Genomic DNA, 17,842 nt, shown 5'->3' with positions numbered 1-17,842 from the left:
AATTTCAGGTCACATTACTGCTGGGACGTGTCCGGTTGTGTAGTGTTTGGTTGGTGATTTTCCTGCTATATACTCCGTTGCAGTCATTCTCAAGCTCCGGAGTGAAACAACACAGAGGAGAATCAGGGTAGATCCTAAAATGTTCTAGTAGAATCACAAATGCTATATAATAGGTCCACTTTAAAGCAGGTTGAAAGTAGCCTGACATGTCAAATAAATCAATATACAAAAATTATTCACAGCACTGCCCTCCATTGTTTAGCAGTTGAACATGTGAGTGTCTTAGGGGCTTCACATTCCTTATCCTTGAATTTCTAACAGAGAAAGTTCAGGCTTTGAAGTGAATTTTAAAAGCTAAATCCCTGAGCACATGGATGACACTGATCAACCTATCTATCAAAGCTGTCCGTATGAAACCATCTTGTTGGGACAACAGATAAGTGTAGCTGTGAGACGTTGAACATGCATCTTTTTAATCACACTCAGAGTTTGAGTCTCTCTGGAATGCAGCACCAGATTTTTAAAAAGAAACCCAGAGAGTATGTCTGTGTGTTACTTCATCCTCCTTGTTAGTTATGCAGATTTGACATGCAGGTTTTAACCCTCTGAGGTCTAAGGGCATTTTCACAAATCTGCTTAAATTTACCTTTTTAAGGGTATTTGCATATCACTAATCCTTATGTGTTTCATATCAAAATGTTCAGAACAAACTCAGCTTTCGATATAGTAAGGCCCACATTTTTTCTAGAGTAACGTGTAAAGAGATAATGTGGCGCTGAAGCTGAAACGTTGATGTTGGCTTTTTGAAATTCCTCAAATCTCTTTTGAAAATAAACTTAAGTTATGATGTGTTGTACGAATTGTTTTGGTGCTTGAAATGATTTAAACAAAGTGTTAGCTTATATATGATTAAAATAGTAAATAAATGTCTGAAATTTTGTAATATCACTTTTTGAGTCAGAGTTTTGTCAAACATTGTTTGGACGCGCCGGAGCATCTTTCGTCCTCAGAGGGTTTAAACCAAGGACCTCTAAAAGGGATACGCCACTGTTTGTTGAAATAGGGCTTATCACAGTCTCCTCTAGCTGTAGATAGGTGGGTCAACGCATTTTTTGTGCATGCATTGTTTTAGTCCGGTGCAACACCGGCAGCGCCGCCGCTAGTTAGCTTAGCGTAGTTAATGGAATCCTATGTTGCCGGTTAGCATGTTGTGAGTAAAAGTGAGCCAACCGAAGACAAAAAAAAAACCTAATTACTTGCACTGAGACAAAAAATGCATTGGCCCAGCAATCTACAGCCAGGGGAGACCGTGATGAACCCTATTTCAACAAACGGTGGCGTATTCCTTTAACTGAAAAGAGATGGAGCAGGAACCCCCTACTACATATTGTATGAAATAAAGTTGCATATAAAACTAGGCCTACAATAATGTTTAGGGTGGCCTAAAACCTTTATACATACCTTTTTTTTCATAGAATACTAAGCTATTAAAATAATAACTTTTGGCATGATTTTTTAAATCCTCTTTTAATGTTAAACATACACAGTGAATCCTTAGGATGAACTGTATCTGCGGATGGTGACTACCTCATAGGCCAGTAAGCCTATGATCAGTGGGGATTTTATATTTGCTAATAATATGTTGGATTCATGTTAAGACAATTTAAGTTTTAAAAAAGTTTCAAAAATTAACAATTATTTGGAGGCCCCCCTGCAGTGACTCTGAGGACCACCTTGGGGTCCAGGACCCCCTGTTGAAGAAGTCTGTTTTAATGTAGGGCGACCAAACATCCTCTTTTGCCCGGACATGTCCACTTTTTATGTACTGTCCGGGGCGTCCGAGTTTTTTTTTAGAAATTCATGATTCATTCAAATGTCCGGTTTTCACTGTTTTTCATGGGACCATTAAGCAGTGTCTTCCTCTTTCAGTTTTATTTTTTTTTTATTTCCACTTATTTTCTATTTCAATGGGTTTGTATTAATCTTCTCAATCACTTTCTGATGCACTGTCCACCTTTTCTCAATCAATCCCCAACTTCTGTGAAGTCTGTCACACCCACCCACACGCACGCACACACACACACACACACACACACATACATACACACACACACACACACAGACATGCGCACACACACACACAGAGACACACACACACACACACACACACACACAGACAGAGGTCATTTTGTGAGGTGGGAGTTGTCTCTGGGTTATTGATAAACACTTATTGCGCAGCCAACTATTGTGAATTGTGGTTAAGTCCTGGCGGAACCTTCTGGTGGCAACATCATTTTTCTTGATGACAGCTCACAAAGATGCTGTCCTGATCTGTGCTTCTCCTTTCCTTTCTTTTTTTTTTTCTTTAAAGCTCCCATTCTTCAAGGAACAAGCCAGAATATAAGAAGTTGCTGCACAAATGACATACAAAACAATGCAAACGTTTCCTCTCAATTGTCTTGCCGCTACATTAATCAGCATTAGCCAAATCTGTTATTAGTTCTGAATGAAGGGAGATGAATTGTTGTGTATGATTTCTGTATCAATTACTATTGAGACCTGGTTTCCCTCACTGTGAACCACGAGCACCGCTAGAATCTCAATCTACCATTGTGAAAAGGGTCATATTTGAGCACAGACTTAATTTTCTGACTCAGTGCTCCAGGTTCCAATGGTATAGATGGGGGTGGGGGTAGTGGGGGGCAAAGATAATAGTGGAACACAGAGTTTATATATATATATATATATATATATATATATATATACATGTGTGTGTGTGTGTATATATATATGTGTGTATATATATATGAACGTCTGCTACTTACCCCTCAAAAAGAACAACAGATCGTTTGACAGTGACATTTCTGTAACATCTTATTATGTAAGCTTACATAGCACACCTATATACAAATGGGATGCTGAACAAAATGCACATTAATATTGTATCTTTATTAATGTAAACTTATACATTATGGCTGGTAATGCATTGAAGAGAGGTTTTGTGGGGCGGCATCACTAGCTGTTGAACATGTACTATAACGGAGTGTCATGGAGAAACTGAAGCCATATTAAATGCAAGGGAAATGTGTGTGTCGGCAACTCCCCACCAAACCTCAGATGACTAAATTGAATGTTTGCTCGGATTAGCCATTACACCACCTCTTTGGCCAAACACCATCCTCTATCTGCTCCATTGTTGGGATACTCAGAGAAACACACACTTCTCCACCACAAAAATCAATAAATTTACAGTTTTTTTCGATTGCTAAACGACAGTGGGCACAGCTGGAGTCACATGTGCAAAACTCAAACCACAGTCTGCATTACCAACAGTCACCTGAGCTAAACAGTTCACATCACCTGCACAACTCATTCACAGCAACTCTTACAGTTTTTGCCCGCTCATTGTGTCAAAACTCTACACACAAGCAAATAAGACACAACACTGGGAAATAAACCATTCACATCGTATGTAAAAAAAACACTTGATGTAAACTCCTGATGACAAAATGATACCCACTTGCATCATATGAATACACTTTCAGATCAGCAGCAACACACTAGTCTACTTTATATAAAAAACTGCAGTCTCTTGTTTTCAATGTTTCATTCAGTTCCACAGAGGGCATGTTTTCACAACAACCAAAAAATTAAATACTGAATTCAAAATCATTACATTACAGTAGTATATTTTACAGTACAGTAAATTCAGTTAAATCAAAAATAAAACCGACAATACCCTACTGTAAACACAGAAAAACACAATTGTGCGCAAGTGGGCTTATGGATCCTGCCGTCTGTTGGGGTCTGGCCACAGGATCTCATCAACATCACAAGCAATGTCTTCTCTCGCTAAGCATCGGGGAAAATATCCCCTTGTGTGCCGAATCCATCCCTGGATTGACCTCACCTCAATGTCTCCGCAGGCCTGTTCCATTGCCTGCAGAAGAGGCATATGGGCATGTGGTTGGCGGTCATATACGCGCCATCTCCAAGCGGAAAAAAATTCCTCTATAGGATTTAGAAATGGCGAGTAAGGGGGCAAGTACACAACTTCAAATTGATCATGGTTGGTGAACCAGTTCTGGACCAGAGCAGACCGATGGAAACTAACATTATCCCAGACAACAACAAACCTGGGCTGCTCTGGTCCATCCTGTACAACTGCATCATGAAGTGCATCTAGAAATGTGATTATGTGTTGCGCATTATAGGGACCCAGTTTGGCATGATGTTGCAGTAGCCCTCGAAGACTCATGGCAGCACACAATGTGATATTTCCCCCGCACTGCCCCGGGACGTGCACAATTGCCCTTTGGCCAATTTTATTACGTCCCCGTCGTCTGTTTTTGATAATCTTGAATCCAGCCTCGTCAATGTAAATACATTCATGCGGGTGGGCAGCTCCATCCATGTCCAAGATTCTCTGTAACAATAAATACATATTGTGGATGGCTTTACTCAAAGCACACACCTACACTACTACACATACAGAACCAACCCACCCCACCACACAGGTACCTGTGTAGCTTTCTGAATGTATCTATGTGGTACTAATCCAGTGGTACATATTCATCTGTTACTGGACTGCACCCATTCTTTATTGTAAATGTAAAGGACTGAAACACTTACCTGTACATATTCATGTTGAAGTTCTTTGACCCTGACACTGTTCCTCTCAAATGGGACCCTGTACAATTGCTTCATGGTCATGTTGTGCTTTACCAAGATGCGTCTGATAGTTGTAATGCTTACTCGATTTATGTTGTTGAATACTTGCCTATCTGCAAGTATTTGTTGCTGGAGCTGGTGGAGACGGATTGCATTGTTTGCTCTGACTAGGTTCACTATGGCGAGTTCCTGCTGTTGGGTGAACAGGCGTTGGTGTCCACCCCCAGTAGGTCTTCTAGCCATTCTGTAGGAAAATGCAACCACAAATTGTTCTTGTTTGCTTCTTTTTTACAGTACTGTGTATACTGAACTTTACTGTATTTACCATACACAGTACTGAAACATCTCAACACGTTATCATGGTATGTTTCACAAAACTACCACTTTTGTTGGAAAAGGAGCATTAGCCACCCTGGAATACAATACATGTGATACAGTAACGTGATATGGTACAGTACTGTAAATACTCTAGATACAGTCTGAGTAGAGTAGAGAGTTGAAGACATACCTGTTTTCCAGTCAGAATGTCCTTATTATGGATGAAACTGTGAAACGGCTTAGATTAGGATGGACTCTCTGCCCAGCTTCCCTCATGGTCAGGCCATGGTTTATGACATGGTCCACCAAAGTTGCTCTTATGTCATCCGAAATAATGGTCCTTGCGTGGCCTCTTCGACCACGTCCTCCTCTCGCTCTCTGTCTTCCTCTTCCTCTTCCTCGGCCTCTAGCTCTCCCTGCCTCCATGCTTGCAAAGTTCTCAAAATGGCTTAACTGAGGCCTTTTTGTAGCTGGTTGATTGGTGTTCAGTTTTGTAAGTAAGTATTTTCAGGTGTGTGTCTACGTCTTTTCAATTAACCAATGTGTGTTGTATTTTGAATAGATGTGTTTTCACAATGGTACCCTGAGATTTCATTTTTGAACTAAGTGTCTTATGTATGAAATAGTGTGTAGTGTCTAGGAGCAAGTGTGTTGCAGAAAGGAGCAAGTGTGTTACAGAATTGCAATTAAAGTGCAAAGCACTGAGATAACACACACTTTCACTCAGAACACACTGAGAGACACACACACACACACACACACACACACACACACCTAGATAACGCACACTGTCACTCAGAACACACTGAGAGGAAAAACACTATTATCAAACACCAATACAGAAATTATAAACTTTCTCATATTTACAGTTTGAACAATTTCAGTGACTTCACACTACTCAGTAGTTTATATAAGGAAAATATATAGATTGTATAATATACCAATTTTTACATAAGGTAAACAAGAAAGAATGAAAACCAGCAGTTTTCTTCAATATAGTATTTTGTCTCTAGTAATTTATGGAATTACTGAGGAAAAACTAAAGGTACATAACAGTACCAAAGAATAGTGTGACTAATCCTGCCTCTCTCCAGCATCATGCTGCAAGTTTTCTTCACCACATTGGATGTCTGCATCATCTCTAAATACAAATGGATGTGGTGTTTCCATTGCTTTCACCTCCATTACTTTCTGAAAAACAGTGAGAAGGCAGTTTTACTATCGTAAAGATATAGTTTATAGCTGTGTATATAACCTCAGACATCTTACCTGGACATGTTGGTATCTCTCTCTCTTGGTATTTTCTCTTTTACCTGTTTCTCTCAAATGGTACAGTGTATAATTTTTTCATTCTTACAGTTTTTTTCAAAACACTACACACAATTAGCACAACCACACACCCAATTAGCAGAACACCTCAGACCCTTTGCAAAATTAAACACTCTTGCAAAAACTATACACTAATTTATAGAAAACATATTTTGTTACCATATGAAACACACACGTTCCATATGACTTAATCCTGTTTGAACCAGATACACACTGCTGTTGCTAACCTAAAACACTTTTAGCAATTCTACTTCTCAGTGATTAGAGTACTGTAAATGAAGTACACAGAGAAAGTGAAAATGTACAATAAGTTCACCAAACACTACACTAGACCAATGCTGCAGACTGAGGAAAATATCATTTATTTCTCTCCATATACCCAAATCAGTCAACATGTTGACATGGAGAATAACAACAAAACAAGTCCCAGTTTTCATGCTACTACAGTAGTGTGCATAACACTGTTAGCTCAGCAAACAACAGACAAACATAAGATATTGTATCCAGTACAGGTTACAATCCCAGAAAAAACAGACAAAAAAAAGATCTGAAAAAATACAGAAAATACTAGACATTTTCTCTTCGCCTAGCTGATATGGTGTATACAATGAGCAGCTGATTACTGTAACTGTAGACAGATTTTCTTTTACCTGTTTCCTTGTTGAAATGTCCTCATGACAGATGCCGCTGTATATCTACTAAGATTTGGCTGAACTCTTAGTCCAGTCTCCCTCAGCATCAGTCCGTGGTTCACAACATGGTCCACTAGTGTTGCGCGACTTTCATTTGATAAATTTGGTCCTCTTCTTCTTTGAGCATATTCTCCGGCTTCAGGTCTTCCTCTCCCTCTTCCTCTACCTCCACCTCGGCCTCTACCTCTGGCTGGGCCTCTTCCTCTTCCTCTAACTCCTTCTCCTCCTCTGTGGATTCTCCCTCTCACTCTCAGTCTTCTGCACACAACTGTAGTAGCGTGAAAACTGGGACATGTTTTGTTGCGATTCTCCATGTCGACATGACTGATTTGGGTATATGGAGAGAAATAAATTATATTTTCCTCAGTCTGCAGCATTGGTCTAGTGTAGTGTGTAGTGAACTTATTGTAAATTTGCACTTTCTCTGTGTACTTCATTTACAGTACTCTAATCACTGAGAAGTAGAATTGCTAAAAGTGTTTTAGGTTAGCAACAGCAGTGTGTATCTGGTTCAAACAGGTAAAGTCATATGGAACGTGTGTGTTTCATATGGTAACAAAATATGTTTTTTATAAATTAGTGTATAGTTTTTGCAAGAGTGTTTCATTTTGCAAATGTGTGTGGTTGTGCTAAATGTGTGTAGTGTTTTGAAAAAGACTGTCCCTGTTTTCAAAATTGTGCTTAAGCAATTGAAAAAAACTGTAAGCAATCATGTGTTTTCATACCTGGTGGCTGTGTTTAACCAATTGGTTCATGGAGTTAGAGTCTTGTCCACATGAACTGCTGCTGTATAGACTGGAGTTAGAGTCTGGTCCACATGAACTGCTGCTGTTTAGACTGTAGTTAGAGTCTGGTCTACATGAACTGCTGCTGTGTAGACTGTAGTTAGAGTCTGGTCCGCATGAACTGCTGCTGTGTAGACTGGAGTTAGAGTCTGGTCCACATGAACTGCTGCTGTGTAGACTGGAGTTAGAGTCTGGATCACATGAACTGCTGCTGTGTAGACTGTAGTTAGAGTCTGGTCCACATGAACTGCTGCTGTGTAGACTGGAGTTAGAGTCTGGTCCACATGAACTGCTGCTGTTTAGACTGGAGTTAGAGTCTGGTCTACATGAACTGCTGCTGTGTAGACTGTAGTTAGAGTCTGGTCCGCATGAACTGCTGCTGTGTAGACTGAAATTAGAGTCTGGTCCACATGAACTGCTGCTGTGTAGACTGGAGTTAGAGTCTGGTCCACATGAACTGCTGCTGTGTACCTTTTTGCTATATGGGCCAGCTTACACCTGCACCTGCTTGTGACGTGATGTCCAGTGGTCTCCATTAAGTGCAATAAAAGTAGAGTGAGGCTATTTGCACCCCTGGTACAATTAGCAGTGTATGCTATTTGCACCCCTGGTACAATTAGCAGTATGCTATTTGTACCCTGGTGTATTTTATTTGCACCTGGTACATTGCAGTGTATGCTATTTGCACCCTGGTACAATTAGCAGTATGCTATTTGTACCCTGGTGCAATAAGTGTGTTTATTTGCACCCCTGGTACAATTAGAAGTGTATGCTATTTGCACCCCTGGTACAATTAGCAGTGTATGCTATTTGCACCCCTGTGCATTTACAGTACCTTGGCATATATTTACACACAGTTATCCATACTACTCATGTATTACACCTTTTTGGAATATTATCGCCCTGACATTCGTACCCTAACCATAACCATCCCACTCCTCTTGCCTAAACCTAACCAACCCAACCAGAGCAGGCATATTCATGAGTCTTCCCCTACCACCCTGCAAAAAAAAAAATTTTGCGTTCGCGGGTCCTGACTTGCGCAATTGCATGCAAATTATCCAATCCAAATTTAAAAAAATAAGTCACCACACAGGGGAATCAAACTCCAAACTCTCATACCAAAGGTAAGTGCACTAACCACTCACCTAGCAGTTCTTTCAGGAAGTTGGACAACTGTTTACCACTTGGTTTCTTCAAGCCTCGGTTGCTAGGTAACCATACTGTATACAAAAAAATAGGTACTACCTAACAAACTAACGGTTGTATGCTTTCACTGAAGACAGAAAGCGCAACTATAGTATCCATTTTCCGCTAGAAATTCAATTGTTATAAACTTTAGAGACAAAACTTCCCTAATATGCCAGTTTCTGCGGTCATGGAAGATGAACGTCCGCCATGATTTCGGTGCACGCGAGCAACGTTTTTTTGTTGTTACGTCACAGGGTGTAAATAGCTCAGCTGTGTGGCCGAGGCTATTCGTACCGGGGGTGCAAATAGACACTCCGATAAAAGTACCTTCTGCCAACTGCCTCACTTTCATAGCTTTTTCAGCGTCGTACAGTTCATGTATTCTTGTAAGATTAGTTCCCCTCGAAAGTAGCTTGTATGATGGGTCGCCTGTGGCGATCTGAATGGGGTGTTGAAGACCCCGGTCCAGAACTATGTTGATGGGCCAGCAGTCTGTAGCGACCCATTTAGCGATTGCACTAGTTAGCTTTGCTGTTGTCGTTTTGTTGACCAACTTGCCCCGGCTGCACTCCACCAGTGTCATTTGACGAGCACGGTTTGTTGACCCTGTCTCAGCATTAGCATCTCTGCTAACATCAGCAAAAATGGGTTTCGCCCAAAGATAGTATTTCAAACTTGCCATGCTTTGGTGGAAGGAAAAGTTATCACTGCAAAAAGTGGACACAACTTCAAAACTTTCATCTGGAAACATGCCGTTCAGCAGATCGGGCACCGTCTCCTCTCTCATCGTTTAGTCACGTTTGCCGAGCCACACGAATCACACGATGTTTAACCATCCGTGCTGCGATAACAGGAAGAGCTTGGGGTCAAACTTGATCAAATGCTTACTTTGCGGTAAAAAAAGAGCGCGTACATTTTTTTCAATTAATCATATTTGGTAAACCCTTATTAACATTGACAGTCCAAATATATATATTATGTATATATATATATATATATATATATATATATATATATATATATATATATATATATATATATATATATATATATATATGTATATTGCCTACTGACACACTGGCTTTGAGTTACCGGTGGGAAGAATGAACATGTAAGAGTCCATTGTGGATTAAAAGCTCTGTTTTTGCGGTCTGTTTTTCTCTTTTAGAGCATGACGTGATATTACTTTTCTCTGAAACTTAATTCTCCGACTGTTGTCTCTTGTCTTGTCTCTCCCAGTGATTGTGTATCTCACTAACTCGAGTCACAATGTAAAGATTTGATGGGGTGAGTAGCATCACATGAGATCATACAATTGGTCTGTGAGTTTCCTGGGCTGCTAAACCAGTGCCCAAAAGGCTAGAAACGCTCCATCAAAATGTAATCATTCTCACTAATTTATCAGTTTCAGGTCCGGGTCCGGATAGAATGGTGTCTGGGTCCGCAATTGGGGGGACTTTTCACCAGCGTCCTCCCGAAACCTTCGCCTATGCTTCTACATATGTACATTGCACATTTAGAGATTTGTGTGGATATGAATTAAACAGCTTATTAAGGCCATTGTAGGTTAAAAAGCCAGGGGAGAGGGATAATATCCTGGGAGAAAACGTTGTAAATTTATTTGAATATTCTCAAAATTTTACGAGAAAAAAAACATTTCTTTTTTTTTCAAGGAAAAACATTGCTGTGTATTATGCCTATAGTAGATGACCTAAAAAAATTATACTTTGCAATCGTATTTAGTAACAAGGAAATATACATGATTTTAACCCAGAATAACATATTTTCACATATGATCATAAGCTTCCATACTTTGAGGAGACATTGCTGTGAATAGGGCCTATTCAGATGAAAACAACGTACATATTTGGATGAGGTGATATCTTTTGTGCATCGATTCAAGGCAGATGCAAGGATATGGGTCGTTACATCTACGGTCTGTTCAAATGGGATTTGTGGTACAGCAGGACATAATAACAAAAAAAAACATGACACTATTTTACTGATTTTTTCTCTTACATTTACCACTTTAATTTTTTGCTCTGAATATTACCCCATCTGTAATTATTATTATTTTTACCTACAATCGTCCTAATATGTTGTCGTATATGTGTACACATATGAGTGTGCACAAATTGACACCACACACATCTGCAAATAATATTATCACAAAATTGACCATTATTTATCTTGTGATGATTAGAAATTGGTTGTCACAAGGTGTGACACAGCATGCCATATTGTCATGCTGTGTCATATGGTTCATTGGGTTTTATAGAGCTGCCTGAACATAGGAGCAGGTGCTCTGCTGTTGATATTGACCAGCAGTCAGCCTCGGACACTCCCATGAATCACATTAGTCAGGACCCCTCCTTCAGGGGAGTGCCGGCCCTGAGCAGGGCACCGGGGACACATTTAACGGTGACACACAGCTCATTAGATCACAGAGGTCAGACACTCTGCGCTTGTTACCGGCCACATCGTCCCTGTAATGGACACTGGAGCATTTGCAGGGTGGGCGGGTGGGAGGGATTTGGGGGGGGGCAGAGATTTGTGACGCCCTGCAAAGTCTCGTCAGTTTGCTGAGGCGTGTTCCAATGGGAATGCCTGAGCTGTCTGAGATGTGATTGGAGGATGACCTTGAAGGGCTTGTTGGCGTTTTGGGGAGGAAAGTGAGATTAATACAGAGCTGTTGATGTTTGTGCCTTCCATAGATCTCTTTCTCTGCCTCCCTTTCATTTCACCGTGTTTGGCTCCCTCTATTTTTTCTCTCTCTGTTTTCCTGATTGATGGCAGAGCCTGGAAGTCCAGTATGTTCAAAATCACTTTACCTCACCTTCTGCAAACTTCCAGCCAACCCGCTCACAGCTGAAAACCTGCAAACACAAAACAGACACGGCTCAGTTAGTAATCTTCAACTTGAACACTTCAGAGTTTCCTGCTGTTAAGTTAAGTTAACTAACCCACCTGATAAACCTCAGAGAGTAGCTTTGGTTGGCCAAGGCTTGTGCAGTGATTTATGATTGGCCAGTGAGGGATCCAGCAGTGATCCATCATGGTTGGAGATGGGGATCATTGAGATGAATGGATCTGCTCCGAATTCACTCATTATCTCAGCGGCAGGATTTATGCCCGACCCTTCATCTTCAATTACACCAGCACTTCCACACCATCAACGTTTGCATGGGCCGTGATGAATAATCATCAGTGGAGGGATTTCTAATTGCTCTTCTCCGAGTTTATTGGAGATTGTGGATGAGAGGAAGTTTTCATGGGGGCATACTGACATCAAGTTGTTCTTTGAGGCTTATGTTTTTCGTTATGAATATGCATGCACTGGTGTTTCTGATTTATAGGCTGTTGTCAGGCTCAAATTTGAGGATGCATCTTAGCCAAAGTACATTTATTAACTAGATAAGGCCAGTTTTTAGTTCTAACTGGTGTAGTCACAGCTGAAGCTCAAAGATAGGGCTGTATTTAACCAAAGAAAATCTTAGTTGACTGAAATTCAACCTATTCTTCAACCAATCGATTGGTCGATGGAAAAAAAAAACATAATTTGTAATGGGAGCGCTGCATAGTCACACAATGCTACAAAACCAGTAGCATCTGTTCTGCGCTGAGCGTGGCACGTTTGGAGTTGGAGCCTTTGTATTGTCTGCAAAAAGTGACAAGTCACGCCAAGGCAAAAGGCAGTAGCTTCCACATTATCAATATTTGGTTGCTGGTCACCATTTAACAAAATCATAGTAACACCTGTATAAAATCTAGTGATCATGGCATATATTTTTGATGATTTATAATTACTTATAGCCATCTACTTATTGCTACCCTGTACCCTGCGTTCCAAAACAAAGTCAAAGAGCGATAACTGGTGTTACGATGTTCTGCCTTGGTTTCTCCTTGGCTTTTGGTAGTTACTATTAAGACAACCCATTATTTTCTCAAAAAAACAACAAATTGACTCAAGATACTTATCCACATGATAAAGGATGTCTTGAATGTCCCAAAATATCATTAACTCATTTTCGACTAAAAATAAAGTTACAGCCTTTTGAGCCTTCTAGATAACGGTTCGTAATGATTCTTGATTCTGATTCTTTGAGGGGCGGGGTGAAATCAGAACACATGCTTAATTCACATAAAAATGGGCAGTGTTGGCCAGGCTTCTTACTGGTTTTAACAGACGGCATCACATTACTCCAGTTGTTTGGACATGTGTTGCATGTGTAGCACCAGCCATAATTTCAATAAACCATTGTTTCCCTGTGGATTGTACTTTTATATAGTTTTGTAAGTCTTTTTCAGCTAAAATGCACTACAGTTACATAAAGACAAAGAAGCATTTTAGGAGGCTAGTTAGGAGCTACTCTTAAGCTGAATTCATACTTGATGCATTGGTTTCAGCGGTGGTAACAGCAATCTAACCATTGATACCTACACCACTGCAGGTTTTCATTTATAGTCCAGTGTCAGATTTCACCCGTTGTTAGCCCCACAACAACCCTAAGTGGAAGGCTGACTTTGTCTCACTACTAAATAGGATGTTACTGCTGTGCAGCAGCCGAAGTAACCATGTTCACTGAGAGGAGCCCAAAAGTGGCTTACAGGCACTATCACGCTGATCCCAAATGGCAACATTGCTTGAAAATTGCAGATAAAGTTGTGAGTCCCACAGGGTTTTCACATGCTCATGCATGGATCGAAAGTATGGCACTCAACAATCTCCACTTAAAGGAGAAAACACAAGTAGCCCAAACTAATCAATCACAGTTATTGTGGTCTCTACATGGTATCTTTGTAACCCAACCTACAAGCTTTACTTAAGCTAAAAAAAAAGCTGCAGTAAAGCTTAACCATAGCTATGGCAGAGGTACGATGTTTACATCAACAAGCTATGCTGCTACAGCCTAACCCCCTTAGCAAAAAAATAAATAACCTTTTAGCCTTACAATGTTTTATGAATACATTGTTTGCATTCAGTGTATGTCCCATTTCTGTTTTCCCACTACAAACACTGTCAGATGTGTACATTATAGTGCCTAGCCAAGTTGGAGGCAGTGCTGTCGGGAGTTGAACCAGTGTCCCTGTGGTTAAGGGTGAGAGTTTGTACTTCAACACAACCCGCATGTCTACTTGTCTTCTTATTGATTTTTACTGTTTTATCCAAGGACACAGCATGTGGAAAGTACAAGACCTTGACGAGTCCTGGCTTGCTCCAGTTTGCACTGAATCCGTAGGTGATTACCTACACTATGCGTGTCTGACTGTTTACCTGTGTGTGTGTGTGTGTGTGTGTGTGTGTGTGTGTGTGTGTGTGTGTGTGTGTGTGTGTGTGTGTGTGTGTGTTTGCAAGCCTTCAGTGTTTGCTTGCACATGTCTGCACAGTAATCTTTAAATATATTTCCATAATTTGGTGTTAGTATATCTGTGTTTGTGCATGTGTGCATCTGGTCTGTATGTGTGTGTGTGTGTGTGTGTGTTTGTGTATGCATGTGTGTTTATCTCCTGCCTCTGCTGTCACTTCTGTAATCCTCAAAACGGCAGGCCAGCCGAGGAAGAAAAGAAAACAGGAGGGAAGCAGCGTGTCAGGCCAAGGAGTGAAAGGTGCTATTAATCATATAGGCTGTCAGAAAATGAGCAACTCTGTGATGACCACACACACGCCCGCCTTAATGGCACCAAATGACTATACTATAATTTTGTGCTAACTGGAGCTCCTCCACCACCTGTCTCAGAGCATGGAGAGATCAAACATACTGCTATAGTAAAGGGCAGCTCAAATAGGTATTCAGATCGGTGTATAGATATGTATATGTGTGCATAGCCTATGTATGCATTTACATGGATCTATTCAGCCCCTCCTCTTGTCTCTCTCTCTTTTCCTCTCTCCATGTGTGTGTTTGTGTAGCCTGTCCTCTTTCTAGGTTATATGTTGGAGAGGAGCACATGTGGCTCAGGCTCTAGCAGGTAAAAGCACTCCAAACATTTCTCTCTCCCTCCCTCCCGTAGCACAGTGGCTCAGTGGTTAGTGCTTAAGGTTCTGGGTTCAAACCCAGGTCGTCCCAGGCCTTTCTGTGTGGAGTTTGCGTGGGTTTTCTCTGGGTGCTCCGGTTTCTTCCCACCATAAAGACATGCATGCAACTAGGACTACAGTTGAAAATTAGCCAAGTGACTAACACTGGTGCATTTACAGAAATGTTGATTAATGTGCATTGTCCTAATCAAAATAAAATAAAAATCCTTTCTCCCTCTGCTCATCCATCCTACTACTGTATGAAGTTTAAGATCACCGTATGTGGCAGGGGCGATTCAAGGATCAGACCTTTAGGGGGGCTCAGCCCCTAAAGAGAATTTGACACGTATAAAGTGCATGGCTAAAATGTAAACACCCCCTGCTACATCAGATAATCTCTGAGCTAGCTACTGAACGGCAGCTAACGCTTTATGACACTATGATGGAACTAAACCTGACACTTTATAAGTCACAGTAATAACGACCAATTTGACACAATGTTCTAACATTCAGCAATTTTAGTTGCTTACGTTTCATTTGGGTTCTAATCTGCACCCTGAAATTACCAACTTCTTTTCCTTCTCTGGGGACTACCAATGTTGTGTTGGGTCTGGGTCTGGAACAGGTCTGCTGATTTTCCCCACAAGCTAAAACTGAACCTGGAAAAGAAGTGTTCAGTTTCTATGCACCACACATCTGGAACCACAAAATAACAGAAGGTCTGCTCAAACTCTCAGTTATTTTAAATGTTTTAAATCAAGGCTTAAAACTTGACTGTTTGGCCCTATCTTCAAAACACACAGAGAGCGGAAGGTGAGGGACTTAATCCTGGAAATATACTTCTATTGATCCAGACTACCTTTGGACCTGAGACACATTTTACATACTGACACAGTGCATCAGTACTCCATATCTTTTGGTGTAGTTGCTGCTCTTCAAAAGCATCCTCAGTGGGAGATGAATAACACTATACTTCACACATTTACAAGTGCACACACACACACACACACACACACACACACACACACACACACACACACACACACACACACACACACACATATACATGCTTGCTGCATGCAATCACAGTCTCTTGCTCCCCACCCCCACCCCAGCAGGTCAGGGTCTGTTATGTAAGGTTAAGCAGGCATCAGTACTCCGTCTCTCTGCAGCGTCCTCTGAAGGCCTGTGGAGCAACTCATGTACATAGTATGAATACAAATGACTGGGACTGTATGGTAAGAGCTATTAGAACCAAGGCTGGCAGTGTGTAATCAGCATAGAAAGAGCAGTGATAGGAAGAGTGACCTAGGTCACCACACGGTTCAGCTGTAGAAATGGGTTTGGAGCGATGAGTTATGCATATGTGTAGTATTGTCTAGTGTTTGAACCTAATAATTCTGTAATACATATACATGCATACATTCTAATATATATTTCCACCAGATGGAATTATTTGTTTGTTTGTTTATGTCGGATCCTCATTAGCTCCTGCATTGCAGGGGCTATTCTTCCTGATCTGGAGTTCTATTAGAAGAAAACGGCAGGTCTAATTAATTCCCCAAGATAATTTATAGTGTGTTTGTTCTCTGGAAACTGCAATGCTTGCAATACTCACCTGATTTAGATGCAACATCTGTTCTTTTAATTCCAGGATCTATCCAGAGTCATTCACTTATTGCAAGCTTTAAACCAAAACATGAGCAGCTTATGGTCTAGAAAGAATGCTGGTGTCACTGCAAATCATTCACCTGAGAGAGAGACTGCAGTTAACACAATGGCTACAAGTCACTGGAGAGGCAGCAGTTTCTATTTTAGCGATGCCTGTCCAATACACTTACACTTCACTGTCATTCTGCTAGTCAGCATGCTGTTCACTTCTGACAGGCTCAAATGGAGGAGCTCCTGGTATTTTGTGCAGATATTCACTTTTTATAACAAATCTGAATATGAAATTGTGTATTTGTGTCACCAATACTAATGATTCTCAAAGCTTCTGAAACCATATTTACACGATCATCATGGGAAACCAAACGTCATGAGTACAGAATGTACAGAAATTGATTGGATGACTAATTCAGAGCCATCTTTAATAACAATCACTCGCTGTTCATTTAAACTCGAGGATCTCTTCCAATCATTTCAACAACCACTAGTGGTCGTTGTAATGAAAAAGCAGAGTTGGTTATTAAAGGGGTGATAGAATTATGTATTTCACATTGTTCCTTATGGTCTCCTAATAGGGTATGTAATATTGGTTGGGCTGAAAATGGCCCAGGTGCTATTTTTTTTGTCCCTTATGCATCCCTGTGTAATGGCTCTATTTGGAACGACAGCTTTTCTTCCAAATATGGTATGCTCATGAATATTTAGATGAGCTGCGCGCTGATTGGTTGAGCAAATCCCCATACACACACATTAGAGACACACGCTGATTGGTTGAGCGAATCCCCATACACACACATTATAGACACAACAGCAGGTCTCATATTTCAAAAACACACACACACAGAAACACAGACACACACACACTGACACACACACACATGCCGCTGCACAGCGCACACACACAAACACAGACACACTGTCTGTTACATGCCCAGGCGAGAGCGCAGCGGCTAAAACAGCCGAGACAAAATAAAAAAGGTCGACACTTTCATTATAACTAGTGTTACTCTTGCAACGTAAAAAAACCTTCACCAAAGAATTACAACTCACCTTTTTATCTAGTAAGCGCTGGGAGAGGAGAGTGAACCCCTGCAAGCCTGTGCTCTGCCAGTGCCTCTGCAGCGCTGCGTTAGATCCACAACTCGTCCAATATACTCGTTCTAAACACTTTT

This window comes from Perca fluviatilis, chromosome 21 (assembly GCF_010015445.1).
Source record: "Perca fluviatilis chromosome 21, GENO_Pfluv_1.0, whole genome shotgun sequence".
NCBI lineage: Eukaryota > Metazoa > Chordata > Actinopteri > Perciformes > Percidae > Perca > Perca fluviatilis.
This window is presented reverse-complemented; position numbering follows the sequence as displayed.